At 52.7% G+C, this 15,292-nt stretch overlaps 1 long non-coding RNA gene across 15 annotated transcripts in view; it reads right to left on the bottom strand.

Annotated features, from left to right (window-relative positions):
- LOC112662462 (uncharacterized) overlaps positions 1–15,292 on the bottom strand; it is a 180,755-nt gene that overhangs the window by 28,766 nt on the left and 136,697 nt on the right. The gene's annotated exons all lie outside the window — the stretch shown is intronic.

The raw sequence follows: 15,292 nt of genomic DNA, 5'->3' as shown, positions 1-15,292 counted from the left end.
TTGAAAAATACAAAGTGCCTATTTACTATATGCTAGAGGAGAAGCTTCAGAAGAGTAGGCATTTATTTACTGAGCAATTATTATGGGGTCAAGCCCTGTGTTAAGCCATTTAATCCTCTGAGACCGGTTTTGAGGGCTCCACATTTCAGAAGTCACATAAAAGGCCAGGCCAGACCTGAGAGTCACGTCTTCCTGCCTCCCAAGCCCCTGCACACTGATCATGTACGTTCTCCTTCTGCACTAAAGCTTTTCCATTCATCTGAGCCCAGGAACTCCAGGTAGAGGGAAACGAGAAACATACTCAGTAACTAACTGCATTTTGAGAATGTGCTGTCCCTGGATGCCCAACCCACTCCACAGCCAGTGGGGATAATGTGAGCCACGGATGCTGTGTCAGATTAACTAGGTTGTAAGCTTTTATCTGAGCTCCACATTGTCATCTGGTAACATGTGATCGGTGGACATCAGGCATTACTCAGGGAACAAAAAAATGTTGCTTCGCCAGGATTGTTATCCTAACTGATAATCAAGATGGCTACATGAGGTGGCCAAAAGGGAGATGGGGGGAAAGGGAGCAAGGGGGCCGCTGTTGGTCTTCTCAGCTCTGGGAGGACCTTCTAGGATACTTGAAGCAGAGCCGAATGCTCAGCTGGGTGGGCTCGGACACCGACTCATCTCCTTCAAGGAGTGGTATGGTACGAAAAAAGCCACACTATTGGGGCGCCGGGGTGGTCAGTCGGTGAAGCACCTGCCTTTGGCTCAGGTCATGATCTTGGGGTCCTGGGATCGAGCCCTGCGTTGGGCTCCCTGCTTGGCGAGGAGTCTGTTTTTCCCTCTCCCTCCGCCATCCCTCCATGCCCCCAACCCTCACTTGTGCATGAGAAAGCAAGCCACACTGTTACACTGACAATGGGGGTGATCCTCACCATTCCAGGCCTCCCTCTTGCACCCCCTCAAAATCCCCAGCATCTTAGCCATCAAATCATCAAGAAGACGGAGCTCGGTGAACATGGACTCAGAATCCCTAAGACTGACGAATTCTGAGAAGCAATCTGTTCTCGTTCTCAAGTGTAGGAACAGCTGGAGAAATACCCTCATCCCACAGCCAAGAGCAGAGGCCAGGTGGCTTGGATTTCCTACCACCAATTCCTTCTCCCTCCTCCAGGAAGAATGTGGTCACAACTAGCTTCTTGGAGGCCCTCTGGTTATCACACGCCTCCCCGGGAGGTGTTAGCATCACGGATGGACCCACAGCAGCTCTGCAAGCCTGGGAGTGCCTGTCTCCTCCTACCAGGCACCAGTCGCACCGCTTCGCCTTGCCCCAGTTCCCAGCAGAAGAGGCTCACTCAGGGAAGTCCTTTGACTGGCCATGAGCTCAGAAGGATGTCTGTCCTCCTCGGCACATCCACACTCCAGCCATGGGCAGCCTCCCATACTTCTCAGGCATTTTTAAAGTTACTTTTTTTTGCCTTGTTGTCAAAATGCATCTGCCTTATTGCCTGAAAAAGGCAGCAGCCCCGCTCTCTGGTCGTTAAACAGCCCGGATCGGCATTCCAGGTCTACAAGAGTCTTGCGCAAGTTACTCTCCAAACCTCAGTTTCTCGTCTTAAAGGATTGTTCTCAGTGTTAAGTGAGAATCTTTGCAGAGCTTAGCACTGGGTCTGGCAGGTTGTGAATGCTTAGAAATGTCAGCTATTAGTAATACCACTTAAACGAATGCTCAGGCCTAACTCCTTAGTCTCCTCCCAATAAGGGAGAACAGGCCTCCCCTCTTCCTATCTCAGTGTGACAGCTTATTCGACATAAGGGCTCGGTACTTGGGACCCAGTGAACAAGCGAAGCCCATCAGAACCCATGCAGTGGATCACAACACTCACCCACCTCCCAGCTGTGCCACGGCATTAAACAAAATAGTGCACACAAGAGGTGCTCTATGAATGACAAGGTACTGGAGAACCGTAATGAATCAAATTAACACGCACCGTCTGTACAGAGCACTTTGCTGAGGCACATCCCCATGGGACCACACTGAGCACCCACAGTGACCCCAGGAGGTCAGGTCACAGCATGAACCTCATCCCCATTTTACAGACATGGAAACTAAAGCTCAGAGGCACTAAGGAGGCTGCTGGCACCAAACAAGGAATATGCAGCTGAATCACTGGCTTGCAAGCTCACTCCCTCTCCTTGAAACGGGGACAGCAGTAACACACAACATCAGCTCCTGCAGAAAAAGAACCTCTTTCCAAGGCAGCCAAATTGATTAATGTTTTTAATTAATGTTTTCAACCACACACACACGGAGCAATGTTACATGGAAGATGAGGAACTACAACTTCCAAGTTTTTCCCAGGAGCCAGTCCAGCCAGGTGGTCGCTGCCAGGGCATGGGAGGAGGAGCCCTGGGCCGGCCAGGGTGGTCAGAGCGGGAAGGTCACAGCCCTGCCTCAATGCACGGAGCCTGGCAGGCAGTACAATCACTTCCTACTCACGGAGGTGAGCCAGGGATAAAGGAGACCGGCCTAGCACAGGGCGACAGGACTCTCTTGGCCACTCCTCAGGAATCCATCAATCCCAGCAGAGGAGGGAGCTGGGTGCAGAGGGAGGCCCGACATGTAGCAGGTGCTTGGAGCCTAGGCCTAAAGGCTGATGTGGTTACTACTCCCAGAACCTCCTGCCTGACTCTGCCCCAAGGACAGATTTCACCTGCTCTGCGGTTGCCAGAGATACCCTGCACCTGAACTAGGTGGCCACAGACATTCTCAGGATGCTGACAATGCTTCCCTGATGTCGCTCGGGATCACTGCTGGGGCCCTGTGCTATGTTCAGATGAATAAGGGATTGGAGGGCCCGTGACAGGCAGACTCGGGACCCCGAGGTCCCTAGGAGGTAAGAGGCAGACTGGGACCCAGAGACGGGCCCTCTGCTGTTGTGCTTAGGGACCCCCTGCCCTTGCTCTGCCAGTGGAATTCCAAGTGTGTCCTGTCCCCAAGTGTCCTCTGTACAACTCGAAGGCAGGGCCATATCACCTTCCTGTCTCCAGCATGAAGGTGAGGGGCAGGAGTGTGACATACATCCCTGAATACTTTAATCACCAGCTCTCCTGTGAACGTGGCCCCCACACCACCGGGGCAGCTGGTCTTGAACGCCACCTGGGCGCTGCCTGGGCAGTGGGGCCAAGTGGGCACACTGATGGCAGCCAGGACCAGCCGCCTTGTAGGTGGGGGACCCGGGCCACTCGGCAGGAGAGTGAGTAGGCCGTGAAATGAGAGACTACACAGGGATTCCTGACCTGGAAATCATCAAAACGCCATCCATTCACTGCAAAGAGACCACAGAGATGGATTATGGCACCTACAGGAGCAGAGGACAGGACAGCTGCCCCTGCCCCCCCAAGAAGCCGCTGAGAGCAGGCCCTGGCCTTGGGATGTGTTTGCTCCCTTTGGAGAAGACCTGGAGGAAGGACATAAATACAGGCACGTCAGCAAATCCAGTGAGGTCAGCAAAGCCGGTGAAAACCTCCAGGCCTGGCTCAGCGCTGGACCCCTGCAGTGATCCCAAGTGACCTCCTGCAAGTACTGTCAGTACTGCCCTCAATGCAATGAGATCCAGCAGGGCTGAACCCAGAGGCAGGGAGTGCGCCCAGGTCACAGGCTGCTGGGGTCAGAACTAGTCCCTACTGGCTAAGAGCTGTGCAGCCTGGGCAGTCTACTTAACCTCTCTGATCATCAGGTGTACATCAGGGCTCCTAAGAACAGTTACTTTCCTGGACCAGGGGCAAGGATGCATGCAGGGTGCACAGAGGGCTGAGTATGATGCCCGACTCTGGGTAAGTGCTTGAATAACACTGGGTTATTTCCAGGGTCTTACATGCTGTTATAATCCACGTTGCTGGGCCAGCAGGTCACACAGTCTCTGATTTCAATCCTGGGGCTGCCACTTCCTAAGAACATGACGTGACCATGGACCACTCACTTGACCTCCCTATACCTTAGTTTGCTCATTACCAACGAGCCATGCGGGACCACCAAGGACTACAGAGCACGAAGTAAAGCAGGCGGTACGGCATGAACTTTCCGGAATGAGGGCCCCGGCCCAAACTGAAGGACGTTCTACAAAGCAAAACTTGGCAAGGACTCTTCAAAAACATCAAGGTCAAGAACAGCCAAGGAAATAGTGTATGATAAGCGGGGGTACTAAGGAGACATGGCCACTAAATGCAGGAATGATCTGGAATCAGGAAAAAATAGTCCCAAAGGACGTTATTGGGGCCGCTGACAAAATTGCATGCGGCCTGTGCATGAGATGATACGATTACAGCCATGCTGAATTTCCTGAGGTTGATCGGTACATGGTGCTTATATAAGACAATGTCCTCGTTCTTAGGAAATGCACGCCGAGTATTTCGGGATAAAAGGGCATGTCTACAACTTACTTGCAGATGGTTCAGAAAAAAAATTGTGTGTGTGCACGCATGCGTGCGTGTGCATGTGTGAAGGGGTTGGGGTGACAGTGAACTAACAGTGAGTGACTCCGTGTCTACGCCAGTTCTTTGTATCACCCTTGCAATGTTTTCTGCCAGTTTGAAATGGTGTCCAAATGAAAGATGACTGAGAGCCCAGGCGCGGGACAACAGAAAAACAGACCTGACCGGCTGGCCTCAGCCATCCAGGCGGGTAAAGCACAGGCCGTTCCCACAAAAACCATGTCACCTGCGGGATAAATGTTATGATGGATTGTGCAGAAAACTACAAAGGATAAAGCTGAAATTCAATTTGCACCACCACCCCCTCCTGCCAAGGAAAAGAAAGACAAATGGGTGCCTCCTGTATAACTACGCCCCAGGGCCCGGCTCTGCGGCCGGCATCTGAGCCATCAAGCGGGGCGCCAGGGGGGCTGCAAGTGCCCCTGGAGGGGGGCAGGGAGGCCGAGGCTGATGTTCACTGGGTGCCAGGCGGTCTTATGAAAGCTCTCTGCACCCTGATCCTCCTCAGACCCCTTGAGGCAAATGCTATCATTATTCCTATCTCATGCTGCAGGAAAATGAGATTGGAAGGAGGCTCCCACAGGGTTTAATCTGGAGCGTCCGGGGAGTTGGGATTTGAGCCCCCGCTGCCTTCACAGGATTTCCACAGGCAGCAGGGAGGCAGGCCCCATGGGCCAAAGCAGCAGCCAGCACCAAGCCCTGCCTTTCCCCTGCAGCCGAAGCCTCCTGCCTGGCAATGCTGGGGTCTCAAGGCAGTGGGAAGATGCATGGGTGGAGACCCTGGTGCTGCCCCAGCACTGTAAGAGCCCAGCACCGGCTTGCAGATAGACTCACCGACATACGTCTTCTCTTACGGAGTCCAACAACGCGCACAAGATCTCTGGGAGAAGACCCAACAAGCTGGGGACCTGGGTGTCCTCCAAGAGGAGAGACGGGGGTCTGGGGACACTGGATGGGTCTGGGGCTTCATTGAAAACCTTTTTATTCCTTCTCAGTTTTATCTTGTGAATGTTTTACTTACTCAAGAAGGTTTGGGATTGTTATGGTGTGAACGAATACAAAGGAGGAAAAAGAAATTGACCCGGTTACTGCATGAGCTTGCTGTGAAGACGAAGCAGGGAGCCATTCCGGGCCGCACCCCACCGAGTCCCTGGTGTCCAGCTGTCACTCACCACACCCACCCCTGCTTTCAGAGGCCAGGGACAGCCATGATTGGGGACCCAGAAGACACAACAGCATTATACATAACATAAATAGATCTGCTCGCCAAGAGAACCAGCCCAGGGGTGCTGAAAGCCCAGAGGTGCTGTTAAGGCAATGTGGGAAAGCCACCTAACACCTAACCCTATCGCACCTGTCCAACCGTGCCGTGCCCTTGGCACAGCAACCCAGGGGGTGGGTGCGACTCACACCTTCCCTGCCTTACAGCTCAAAAAAAGAGAGGCACGAAACAGTGAGCGAAGGTGCCCAAGCTCTTCAGGGAGGACACAGAAGTCTCGCTCCAGAAACTGGGCTCTCAGCCCTTCCACTTCCCCACAGAGGGGGGTGAGGACCCACGGCTGTCCCTGGGAGAAAAGGACCTGGGGCCAGAGCCCACAGGCTGCACGCCTGCAGGAGTCACGGCATCGGGCAGCCAGCCTCACGTGAGGCCAGAAGGGGACCAGGGCGGTGAAGGTGTAAAGCGTGCACACATCATCCCCTGGAACCAGAGGGGGCGACGGCAGTGGCGGGAGGAGGAAGGCCTCTGCAGGGCGGCCTCCCAGGAACCGTGGACGCTTTCCACCCCAACGCTCCTCTGTGGATGCACGCTCACACTCAACTTTCCCTCACAAACACCCTCCCCGCTCTCCCCCCGACCCCAGAGGTGTCAAGCTATTCAATCAACCCCAAAGGTAAATAGTTTTCATTTCTCCAACCCCAAAAACCTCCCTTCCTGCCAATGCGCTCAGGTCTTGTCACCCAGAACATCAAAGACATTGCTTTCGGTAAAAGCCTCTCGGATCATCAGGTGACGCGTGCAGATAAAAACAACCCACCACATGCCAAGTTGGCCCCCCCCCCACCCCACCCATGGGGCGGTGAGTGGGCTGGGGAGAAACTGAGAACTGCAAGGAGCCAAACGCGGGCCCCTCTGCCCCAGTCCACGTCCGTCTGGTGACCTTGCCCAAGTCCCTTCCCTGCTCCAGGCTTCTCGCAGTTTGGCGGGGGAGCCAAGCAACCTTGAGGTCTTTCAGATCTAAAATTCACTGATTTCATCTAATCCTCCCTGCCCTCCCTGCTCAGTGGGTACTTCCTGAACTGTAGTGACAGCTCATTTACATACGGGGGGGAAAAAAAGACTACGTAGTTGCTTATAACCTGAGCTGTAGTTTTTGGTGACTCAGAGGAGAAAATACATTTTTCCACTCTGCTCAAAAGAGTGGTCCCTCCTTTCTCCCACTGCTCAGATGATGTAAGTCCTGGGCCAATGGGACCCCGGGGAAGTTCCAGGCTATTGGGAGCTCAAACGTCAGTGAGCCGAAGTTAAGCAGGGAATTTCCCATGGCTGACAGGTGCGCCGACAGGTGCGCTGATAGGTGGGCTGGCAGGAGAGTCCCCTCCTCGAGTAAAACACCCCTTACCCATTCATTCTCCCTCTTAGTAAGTCTATATTCCTTAGGGGGGGCAAGGAAACGCCGGGCTTAATGTTGGCCCGGGGCCCACCGTCCAGGAAGTCGCACCCCCAGCGTGCAGACTATCTCTTCCAGGAAGCCAATGTGGAACCACCACCCACCCTAAACCCCCTGATTATAAACTCCGTAAGAACAGCAATGGTGCCTGACATGCAGGACCTCCAAAGATCACTGCCAAATTAGTAAATACTTCCTGAATGAATTAATCCCAAGGCTTCCATAAAGCTGAGGTCATTCTATGCCCCAAAATACTGGGTGCCTGTTGTGTGCGACGCACTGGGGATGAAACGGTGAACAAAGCAGACATTTACCCACGCAGCCCTCATCCAAAGCAGCTGTTGACAAGTGCTGGCACAAGATGACCTCCAGCTGTCAGCCCTCTTTGGCAACTGCCTTGGCCGAAGACGATGACCTTGCGCAAGGTTGTGTACCCTTCCTCAACAGAGCCCACATACAATGACTGGTCGACCCCTCATTTCAATTCCAGACCATTCCACCTCTAAGACTCCGGTGGGGTCAACTGAAGTCTTTGTTGGGACACTGGTACAGCTTGACTTCTCCCTCTGCCCAGTCTTGAGTTCGTCTCCCTCAGCTGCATAGCTGTTGTTCCCAAAGGCATGCCATAATAAATATCCAGCTTACTATCAGCTTAGCATCTGCTTTCCAAGGAACCCAACCTGCATCAAGAAGATTCTGAGGATAGATGCTCAGGCCCTTTGGCATCAGGAGGAAGCCTCCAGGAGCAGGATAAACAAACATCCCAGTCAGCAGATGGGAGCTGCTTCCTCAGAGGGCCCTATTGGACGGAATGCTGAAGGCTAAGCGAGCAGCTCCAAGCAGTGAGAGAGCTGTTTGGGGGTGAACACCTGTAGTGGCTGTAATGTGTGGATGAGTCCCATGTCCTTCAGGTGGAGACTCATTTTCTTGGTCCTTCTTCCCCTTGGTACCCAGTGCAGGAAAGAAGCTTGGTAAAATGTCTATTTGAATGGTTAGATGATGACCAGATGGGCAAAAATGGATGGATAGATGGACAGAGCTTGTTGAACTAGGAAGTCATGCCTTGAGCAGCTAAACACCAAATGAAAGGTAACGATGATTTCATTAGGTTAAATCATGAGATTCACGTAAAGTGTGTATCACAGTTCTCAAGAAGCACTAATGATGAAGATGACAACTAAGCCACTCATGGAGACCTTCCTGGAGGTGGTGACCTGTGATGAGCAGCCTGAAAGTGAGAGAAGAGAGGAAGGTAAATGAAGTAAGAGAAGCGAGACGTTAGCATTATTAGCAAACTGAGTCCCGACACTGCTCACCAGACACCGACTAAAAAACAACACCCTTCACAGAGTCGCCGTGACCTCCCAGTGATGGAAAGTGGGGGACGCCTTCCACAACGATAACATCCATCACTATGAACGTGGGCTCGGACGTTCCCATCACTAGTGGAGGCAGCACTGATGGGGGACTTGAAAATAGTGTGTGGTTTGAAAACTTAATCCTAGAGAGATAGGAAGCCATTGAGGTTGAGGAACAGAGGCGCTAGGCGACAGAACTGATGCAAGCTTTCTTGTATCATCCGTCCCTCAGGTGGCTGGCAGGTGAGTCGAACCCCTCGTCTGCCGTGCTCCTGGGGCAGATGGAGACGTGGGGTGCCCAGAGCCTCCATTCTGAGAAGGCAGCCTCCTCGGGGCAGAATCAACACAGAAGAGCCCCAGGCCCCAGGCTCAGTCCCCCTGAGAAGCATATGGACCCTAGGACCATCCTCGTCAGGCACTCACCCCAACCCACTGAAGTGTCCTCACTTTTGAGGGTGATCCTGGGGAAACAGACAGCCCCCCTGGGACAGAGGGGAGTAACTAGGAGCCTGGTGTCCGTGCGAGCAAGAGTCTGTGATGAGGACAGCAGGAAGGGAGAAAGTTTACCTGGGGAAATTGTGAAACAAGTGACGTAACAGACTAGTAGCACCCAGAAGCTTTTGGCCCATTGCTATGCGTTCCTAAGCTGGGAGCATCTCAAAGGCTAAAAATGCTGAGGCCATCAGAGGTGGCAGGCAGGGGTGACAATTCAGAGAACTGACCTCAGTACCAGCCAGGTGTCAAGTTGAAGGGGAAAGTCACAGGGAGGCAGTAAAGCTCACCGCTGAAGCAGACGCTCTGCTGCCGAGCGACCTGGGCTGGAGGTGAGGCTCCACCACTTCCTTCCTGCAAGACCTGGCTCCCGTAGGGCCCACCTCCCTGACCTTATCTGTGTTACAACCTAGCAGGGGGCCTGCAGACCTGAACCGCGCCTATGCAAAGCACGACACAAGTGGAGGCGACACAAGTGGAGGCCCGATAACAGATCACAGGCCTATCTAGGAACCATCCTGTGCTACACCCCTTCCAATAGTACTTGGCAAATCCCGAGGGGTTCCAGAGTCTCCTGTGAGGGCCCTCCAGGGGGCTTGATCAAGGGGGGAGGAGGGGAGGACAGCACAGGGACCACAACCTGATTTAACCCAAACACATAGATTTCAGTTGGAAAAGGGGTTTGAGGGCTTTGAGAAAGCATCCACTTAACTTTCCTACAGAAAGAAATGAGGCTTCACAGAGCCAAGGGTCTCATCTAAACACACACAGCAAATCAGCGGTGGGGAAGAAATGGTGCAGCTGGAGATCCTGACTCTCAGGCAGCTGGTTCAAAGGCTGGGAAACCTGGATGCGCACCCCCAAGGTCAACTGTGCAAGGGGCCCCGGTGTCTTGGCACCTCACGAGCAAGTCCACAGCCCCCACTCTCACAGCCAGGTGAAAAGAGCTGAAGGAGAAGCAAGTGGAGAATGAAATTCGAGGCAGAGAGAGAGAGATATCTCCCTCTACTTCTCAAAAGAGGGAAGGTCAACCCTAGATCCCTCCCCAGAGCTGAGCGGGGACAGGACCAAGGGGACTCAGTTCATAAATGGGAGGAATGAGAGAAGTAAGGGACTAAGGAGGAGAAACCAGTTCCTTCCTTGTTAAGAAATCACTACTCCCAGATACTCTTGGCAAGTCTTACCCAGTCGTGTATGGTCTCGATCGGCCCATAATGCAGACCCACTCAAGGGGCTATGCAACTTCTCCCTTGGCAGGGAGGACAGAACAAGACTTCTCATAAGTGAAAATGATTTCAAGTGACCACAAGTCAACTGTCAACCCAAGAATCAGCTTGGCGTGGAAGAATCCATTAATTCCTACAGCAATCATGGGTAACGCCACTCATCTCCAGCCTTCCCAGTGCTGGGCCCTAATGGGCTTCCCATGTGATCCTTAACACTGAAAGCCAGGCATATTGTCCTCAAGTCATAGATGGGTAAAACGAGGCTCAAAGAGCTTCCTCAAGACACAGCCAGATTCGAAGGCATACTGTGCCGAGTGACCTGTGCTAATAACAAGACCTGTGTCATAAAGCCCTTTCTCAAGTCCTGTTGCTTTTCCTCCCACCCTTCCCATTGGAAGTCCTTGTTTTAAGGGCATTAAATCTATATGAGGCTGATTTTATTCAACAAGATGCAGATTGCACAGCACAGGAGGGATGCTAGCAACAGTGAGGCCAACATCACACATGCTATAGAGGGGACTCCTATTCCAGACAAAGATTGGGAGAGATGACCCCTGAGAGTTCTTTATACCCTGAGAGTCTGTGAGTTTTCAAACTGAAATTTCCATTCCTATGTAATTACTCCCCCTGGGCTGAATGCAGGCATTTTTTTTTCAAGTCCAGAGATGTAAACCTCACTCTTCTTATGGACAACAAGGCTCTTTGAAATCCATCCTGGCTTCTCCCAAGGCTAGCCCCAGCCTTCCTGGGGAAGGAGGTTTCAGCTGGGGAGCCAGGCGAGCATGACAGCCAGGCAGAGATAAACAGGACTAGAGGAGCCTCCTGACCCCACAGGATGTGGTGAGGTAAAGCAGTGAGACAAAAATCAGAGAAAGCTATCGAGAAATACAAACAGCCTATAGAGAGCTTTAACAGGAATGAGCTTTAACAGGGGCTTTTCTTCTTCTTTTTCTTCTTCTTCTTTTTTTTTTCTTTTTTCTTTTTCTTTTTTTTTTTTTTTAAAGCTAGGAAGCCCAAAATAGTTGAAAGAGTTGTGTCTCAAAGCTTTCTGAAGAAAAGCCACGTCTTGTTCCTAAGACGAATCTAGGGGCACAAGTGTGGAGTCTGGAGTCAGGAAGACTACAAGGGCCAGCTGAGGTTGCAAACAGAACCCCACGATGCGAGTCTCAACCCCAGCCTTCACACGCAGGAGCCAGTGTGCTGATCAGCACTTCACACAAAGGCTCAATTTTGAAGCTCGCTCATTTTAAGCAAAGGCTGCGCTGCAACTGGCTCTACTTGAAGGCGTCCGCATGGAAAGTAACGAAGTTGGCAGGAGGAACGGCCAAAATCAGCATTCCCAAAGAGAGTTGGTAAACAAGCAGAGGGGGAAAAAAAAGTTGGCCTCATTAAGGATAAGAAAGTACAAATTTAACAAGAAACCGTTTTGCATCTATTGAATTATCATTTTTTAAGCTAATAATACCCGGTGTTGATGAGGTTGTGGTGGAACTGGCATATCCACATGTTGATGGTAGCAACGCCAACAACCTTATTTGAAAGTAATTTGGCAATACGGGTCGAGAGCCATAAAACTGTGCCTTCTGACTCAATAATCCTCCTGCTGAGAATGTGCCCAAAGGATTTTCCAAGAAGGGAAGAGTTCCATGTACAAAGCTCTTCACCGCACCCTTAAGTAGTACAGCAAACCACTGGGAACTTTAATTTTCAACAGCAGAGAACTGGGTTAGAATATAATTTATTGACTTGATGAGCCATTACACGCTCTTTGAAAATGATCGTTCGCAAGGCGCTTCAACAAAATGGAACAATACCTATGACCTAATGTCAGATAAAAAACATGATGAAATATTTCCTACCCCTATGCCCAAATGAAATTGTAAGTTAAGATGTGGACAGACGTGGGCGCCTGGGTGGCTCAGTCAGTTAAGCATCTGCCTTTGGCTCAGGTCATGATCCCAGGGTCCTGGGATTGAGCCTCCTGTGGAGCTCCCTGTACAGTAGGGAGTCGCTTCTCCTCCCTCTGTCCCTCTCCCCGCTTGTTCTCTCTCTCTCTTCTCGCTCTCTTAAATAAATGGATAAGATCTTCTAGAAAAGAAAAAAGTATGGACAGACATACCACACATCTGAAAGCAATCTGATTGGGGGGCGGGGGGTAGTGTTACTGATTTTGTTTCTTATCCATTTCCATTCTTTTTTTTTTTTTTTGAGATTTATTTATTTATTTGAGAGAGAGAGAGCATGAGCCAGGAAGAGAGGCAGAGGGAGACAAGCAGAACCCCTGCTGAGCACGGAACCCAGCGCAAGGCTCAATCCAAAGACCCCAAGATCACAACTCAGGCTGAAATCAAGAGTTGGATGCTCAACCAACTGAGCCACCCATGCACTTCCATTCTGTGGGTAATAAATGACAACGACATTGATGTTGATTTTTTTTAAGAGAGAAAAAGAGGAAGAGGGGGGTGGAGAGGCAGAAGAAGGTACAGAGAGAGAATCTTAAGCAGGCTCTACATCCACCACGGAGCCTGACGTGGGGCTCGATCTCAGCACCCTGAGATCATGTCCTGAGCTGAAATTCAGAGTCAGACACCCAACCAACCGAGCTACTCAGGTATCCCTGATGATTTTTCTTTGGCGGGGGGGGGGGGGGGGGGGGGGGGGACTTCAATAATGTATAGGAAAGAAATGGGTGGAATACAGGGGCACTAGAAACAGAATTCAGGAGATGAGGCATCTGAGGATCAAGGCAAAGAAACACGATCTCTAATCAGAGAATGGAAAATGTAGGCACCTAAGGGAGGGGTCACATATTAGCAACGGGAGTCTCCCAGGCCCCGTGGTGCTTCCGGCAGTATCTGATCATCTCAGCTTCTATGAGATCAGTCTTCCTCCTCTCTACCACGCCCACGGTGCTCAAACAGGAATAGAAGAGCCCAGATCTGTATATATTTAAATGCCCCATCCTCCTAAAACAAAACTCTGCTGAGAAGCCTAAAAATAATTTATATACCACATTTCCCAAAACCAGTCTTTTACAAGAAGGCACCGGTTTCTAGACATGGAGCTCGAGGTCGTGCGGGACTTTAATTTTCTATAGCAGAGGACACCGGTGGGATTTCTGGGGTGAACAGCAATCTCAACAGACAGCTGTCCCCACCGGAGGGCCGGGCAGGGGCGCTCAAGTCGGGGGGACAGCGCTAGGGAGTCACAGGTGACCTGAACCCAGCCCCGACGCCGACCCCTCCAGGCCTCCGCCGCTGGATCTGTTCTCTCACCCTGTGACCTCAGATCTGCCTCCATCCTGCGGGCATCTTTGAGAACCTTCCTCAGGGGGGTGGGGTGAGGAGTAGGGGAGCCGCATACACTGTGCCCTGAGCCTGGCAGTGGCGGGTGCTCACAAACTGGTGGCTCACTGCATCACTCTCATTTCCTCGTCTGACTGATTGGTCTCCCAGGACTGCATGTGCCACGTGTGGGGAGGGAGGGCACACATGCAAATGACCAAGTGTGGCTCAGCCCTGGCTGCCAGCAGGGTCACCTGGTGGCTTCAGAAAGCACAGATGCTCTGGGCCCTCCCAGCACGACATCAGAGTCTAGGAGGTGGGGCCCCAGCTCGGCTGCTGAGAGCTGAGCCCTTGGTGCCATGGGGCTAGGGCGCACCTAATGCAGATGAGAGCCACCAGTGACTTCTCCTCCAAAGCCCCAAGCCCACGCCTGCACGAGGAGGGAGTCTTTCTTAATTTATGTAGGCCACGGTTCAACAGCTCCTTTTGGAACACTCTGAGTGACTGGCACATGGCAAGGGGTTCCCCCGCTCCCTGCCTCCTGCTCAGCCCAGGGATTTCCTGCAAAGCCGCGGAGCGGGCCAGCTGGAGCCACCTGGCTCGCGGACGCCACTGGGAAGCACCTGACCAGCACGGGCAGCAACCAGCCAGGGGTGAACACAAGTTCCTGGGGCCCATCCTGGGCGGACCCCGTGAGTCCCTGGCACACATGGGCATGGGCAGGCCTCCTGGGTGCACTGTTGTCAGAGGCAGCCAGCCCAGCACCTCTGGAGGGGGCAGGTGGAAAGTGCAGGAAGATCCCTCATCTGTCAAGTGGGCATAACCTTCCCTGTGCGCTGCTAGGGGCGGGGGTGGGGGGTGGGGAGATGCCATGTGCCCCGTCCCGTGCCAGGCCCAGAAAAGTCGCTGAAGTGTGGTGGCAGGAGCTGCCTTGGTGTGAAGTGCTGCTGAAGGGAGACGTGGGGACATTCTTTCTGGGTGAAGGTTAACCCTCAGCCCTGGGGTTGCAGCAACAGCAGTGCTGGCTTCTTCCCAGGAGCAGGCTGTCCCCCATCGCCCCCGTGAAGCGACCAGCCCAGCCGCTCTCGGCAGAGTAGAAGGGGCGCTCAAAGGCCAGGACTCTGCTCTTCCCTCCCCCGCTCCCAAAAAAACCACGACAAACGCTTCCTGGACCTCTAAAGCCAGAGGCCATGTTTCTGTCACATTGACAAGTGGCCAAGAAGCTCCAGGCACGTCACCCACATGAACTCCAGAAACCCTCACGGTAAGCTTTTGGGGGTCAATGCTATTTCTTATCCCCATTTTACAGATAAGGAGAGTGAGGCACGGAGGTCTGCCACCTGGCCAAGGCCACACAGCAAGGCTGGATCTTGGAGCCCGGTGGGTTCCAAAGGGCGGGCTCTCCCCCCACTGCTGCCCCACAGTGCCCTGGCTCAGGGGCTGGGCCTCTCTGATTCCTCCCTTTGGCAGAAACACATTATTAGGCTCCTGCTGTATGCCAGCCCAGGACCGGGGGCTGGAGACACAATCAGTCCTCTCAAGAACTTCCTAACCCTGATAATTCCTTTTTTTTTTTTTTATTCACAGAGACACACAGAGAGAGAGAGAGAGAGGCAGAGACACAGGCAGAGGGAGAAGCAGGCTCCATGCAGAGAGCCTGACATGGGACTCGATCCTGGGTCTCCAGGATCAGGCCCTGGGCTGCAGGCAGCGCTAAACTGCTGCGCCACCAGGGCTGCCCAACCCAGATATTCCCGAGGCCCTCACAGGCAATCCCG

Source organism: Canis lupus, chromosome 13 (assembly GCF_003254725.2).
Source record: "Canis lupus dingo isolate Sandy chromosome 13, ASM325472v2, whole genome shotgun sequence".
Classification (NCBI taxonomy): Eukaryota; Metazoa; Chordata; class Mammalia; order Carnivora; family Canidae; genus Canis; species Canis lupus.
The sequence above is the reverse complement of the archived record's forward strand: the minus strand, read 5'-3'. Positions and strand labels throughout refer to the sequence as shown.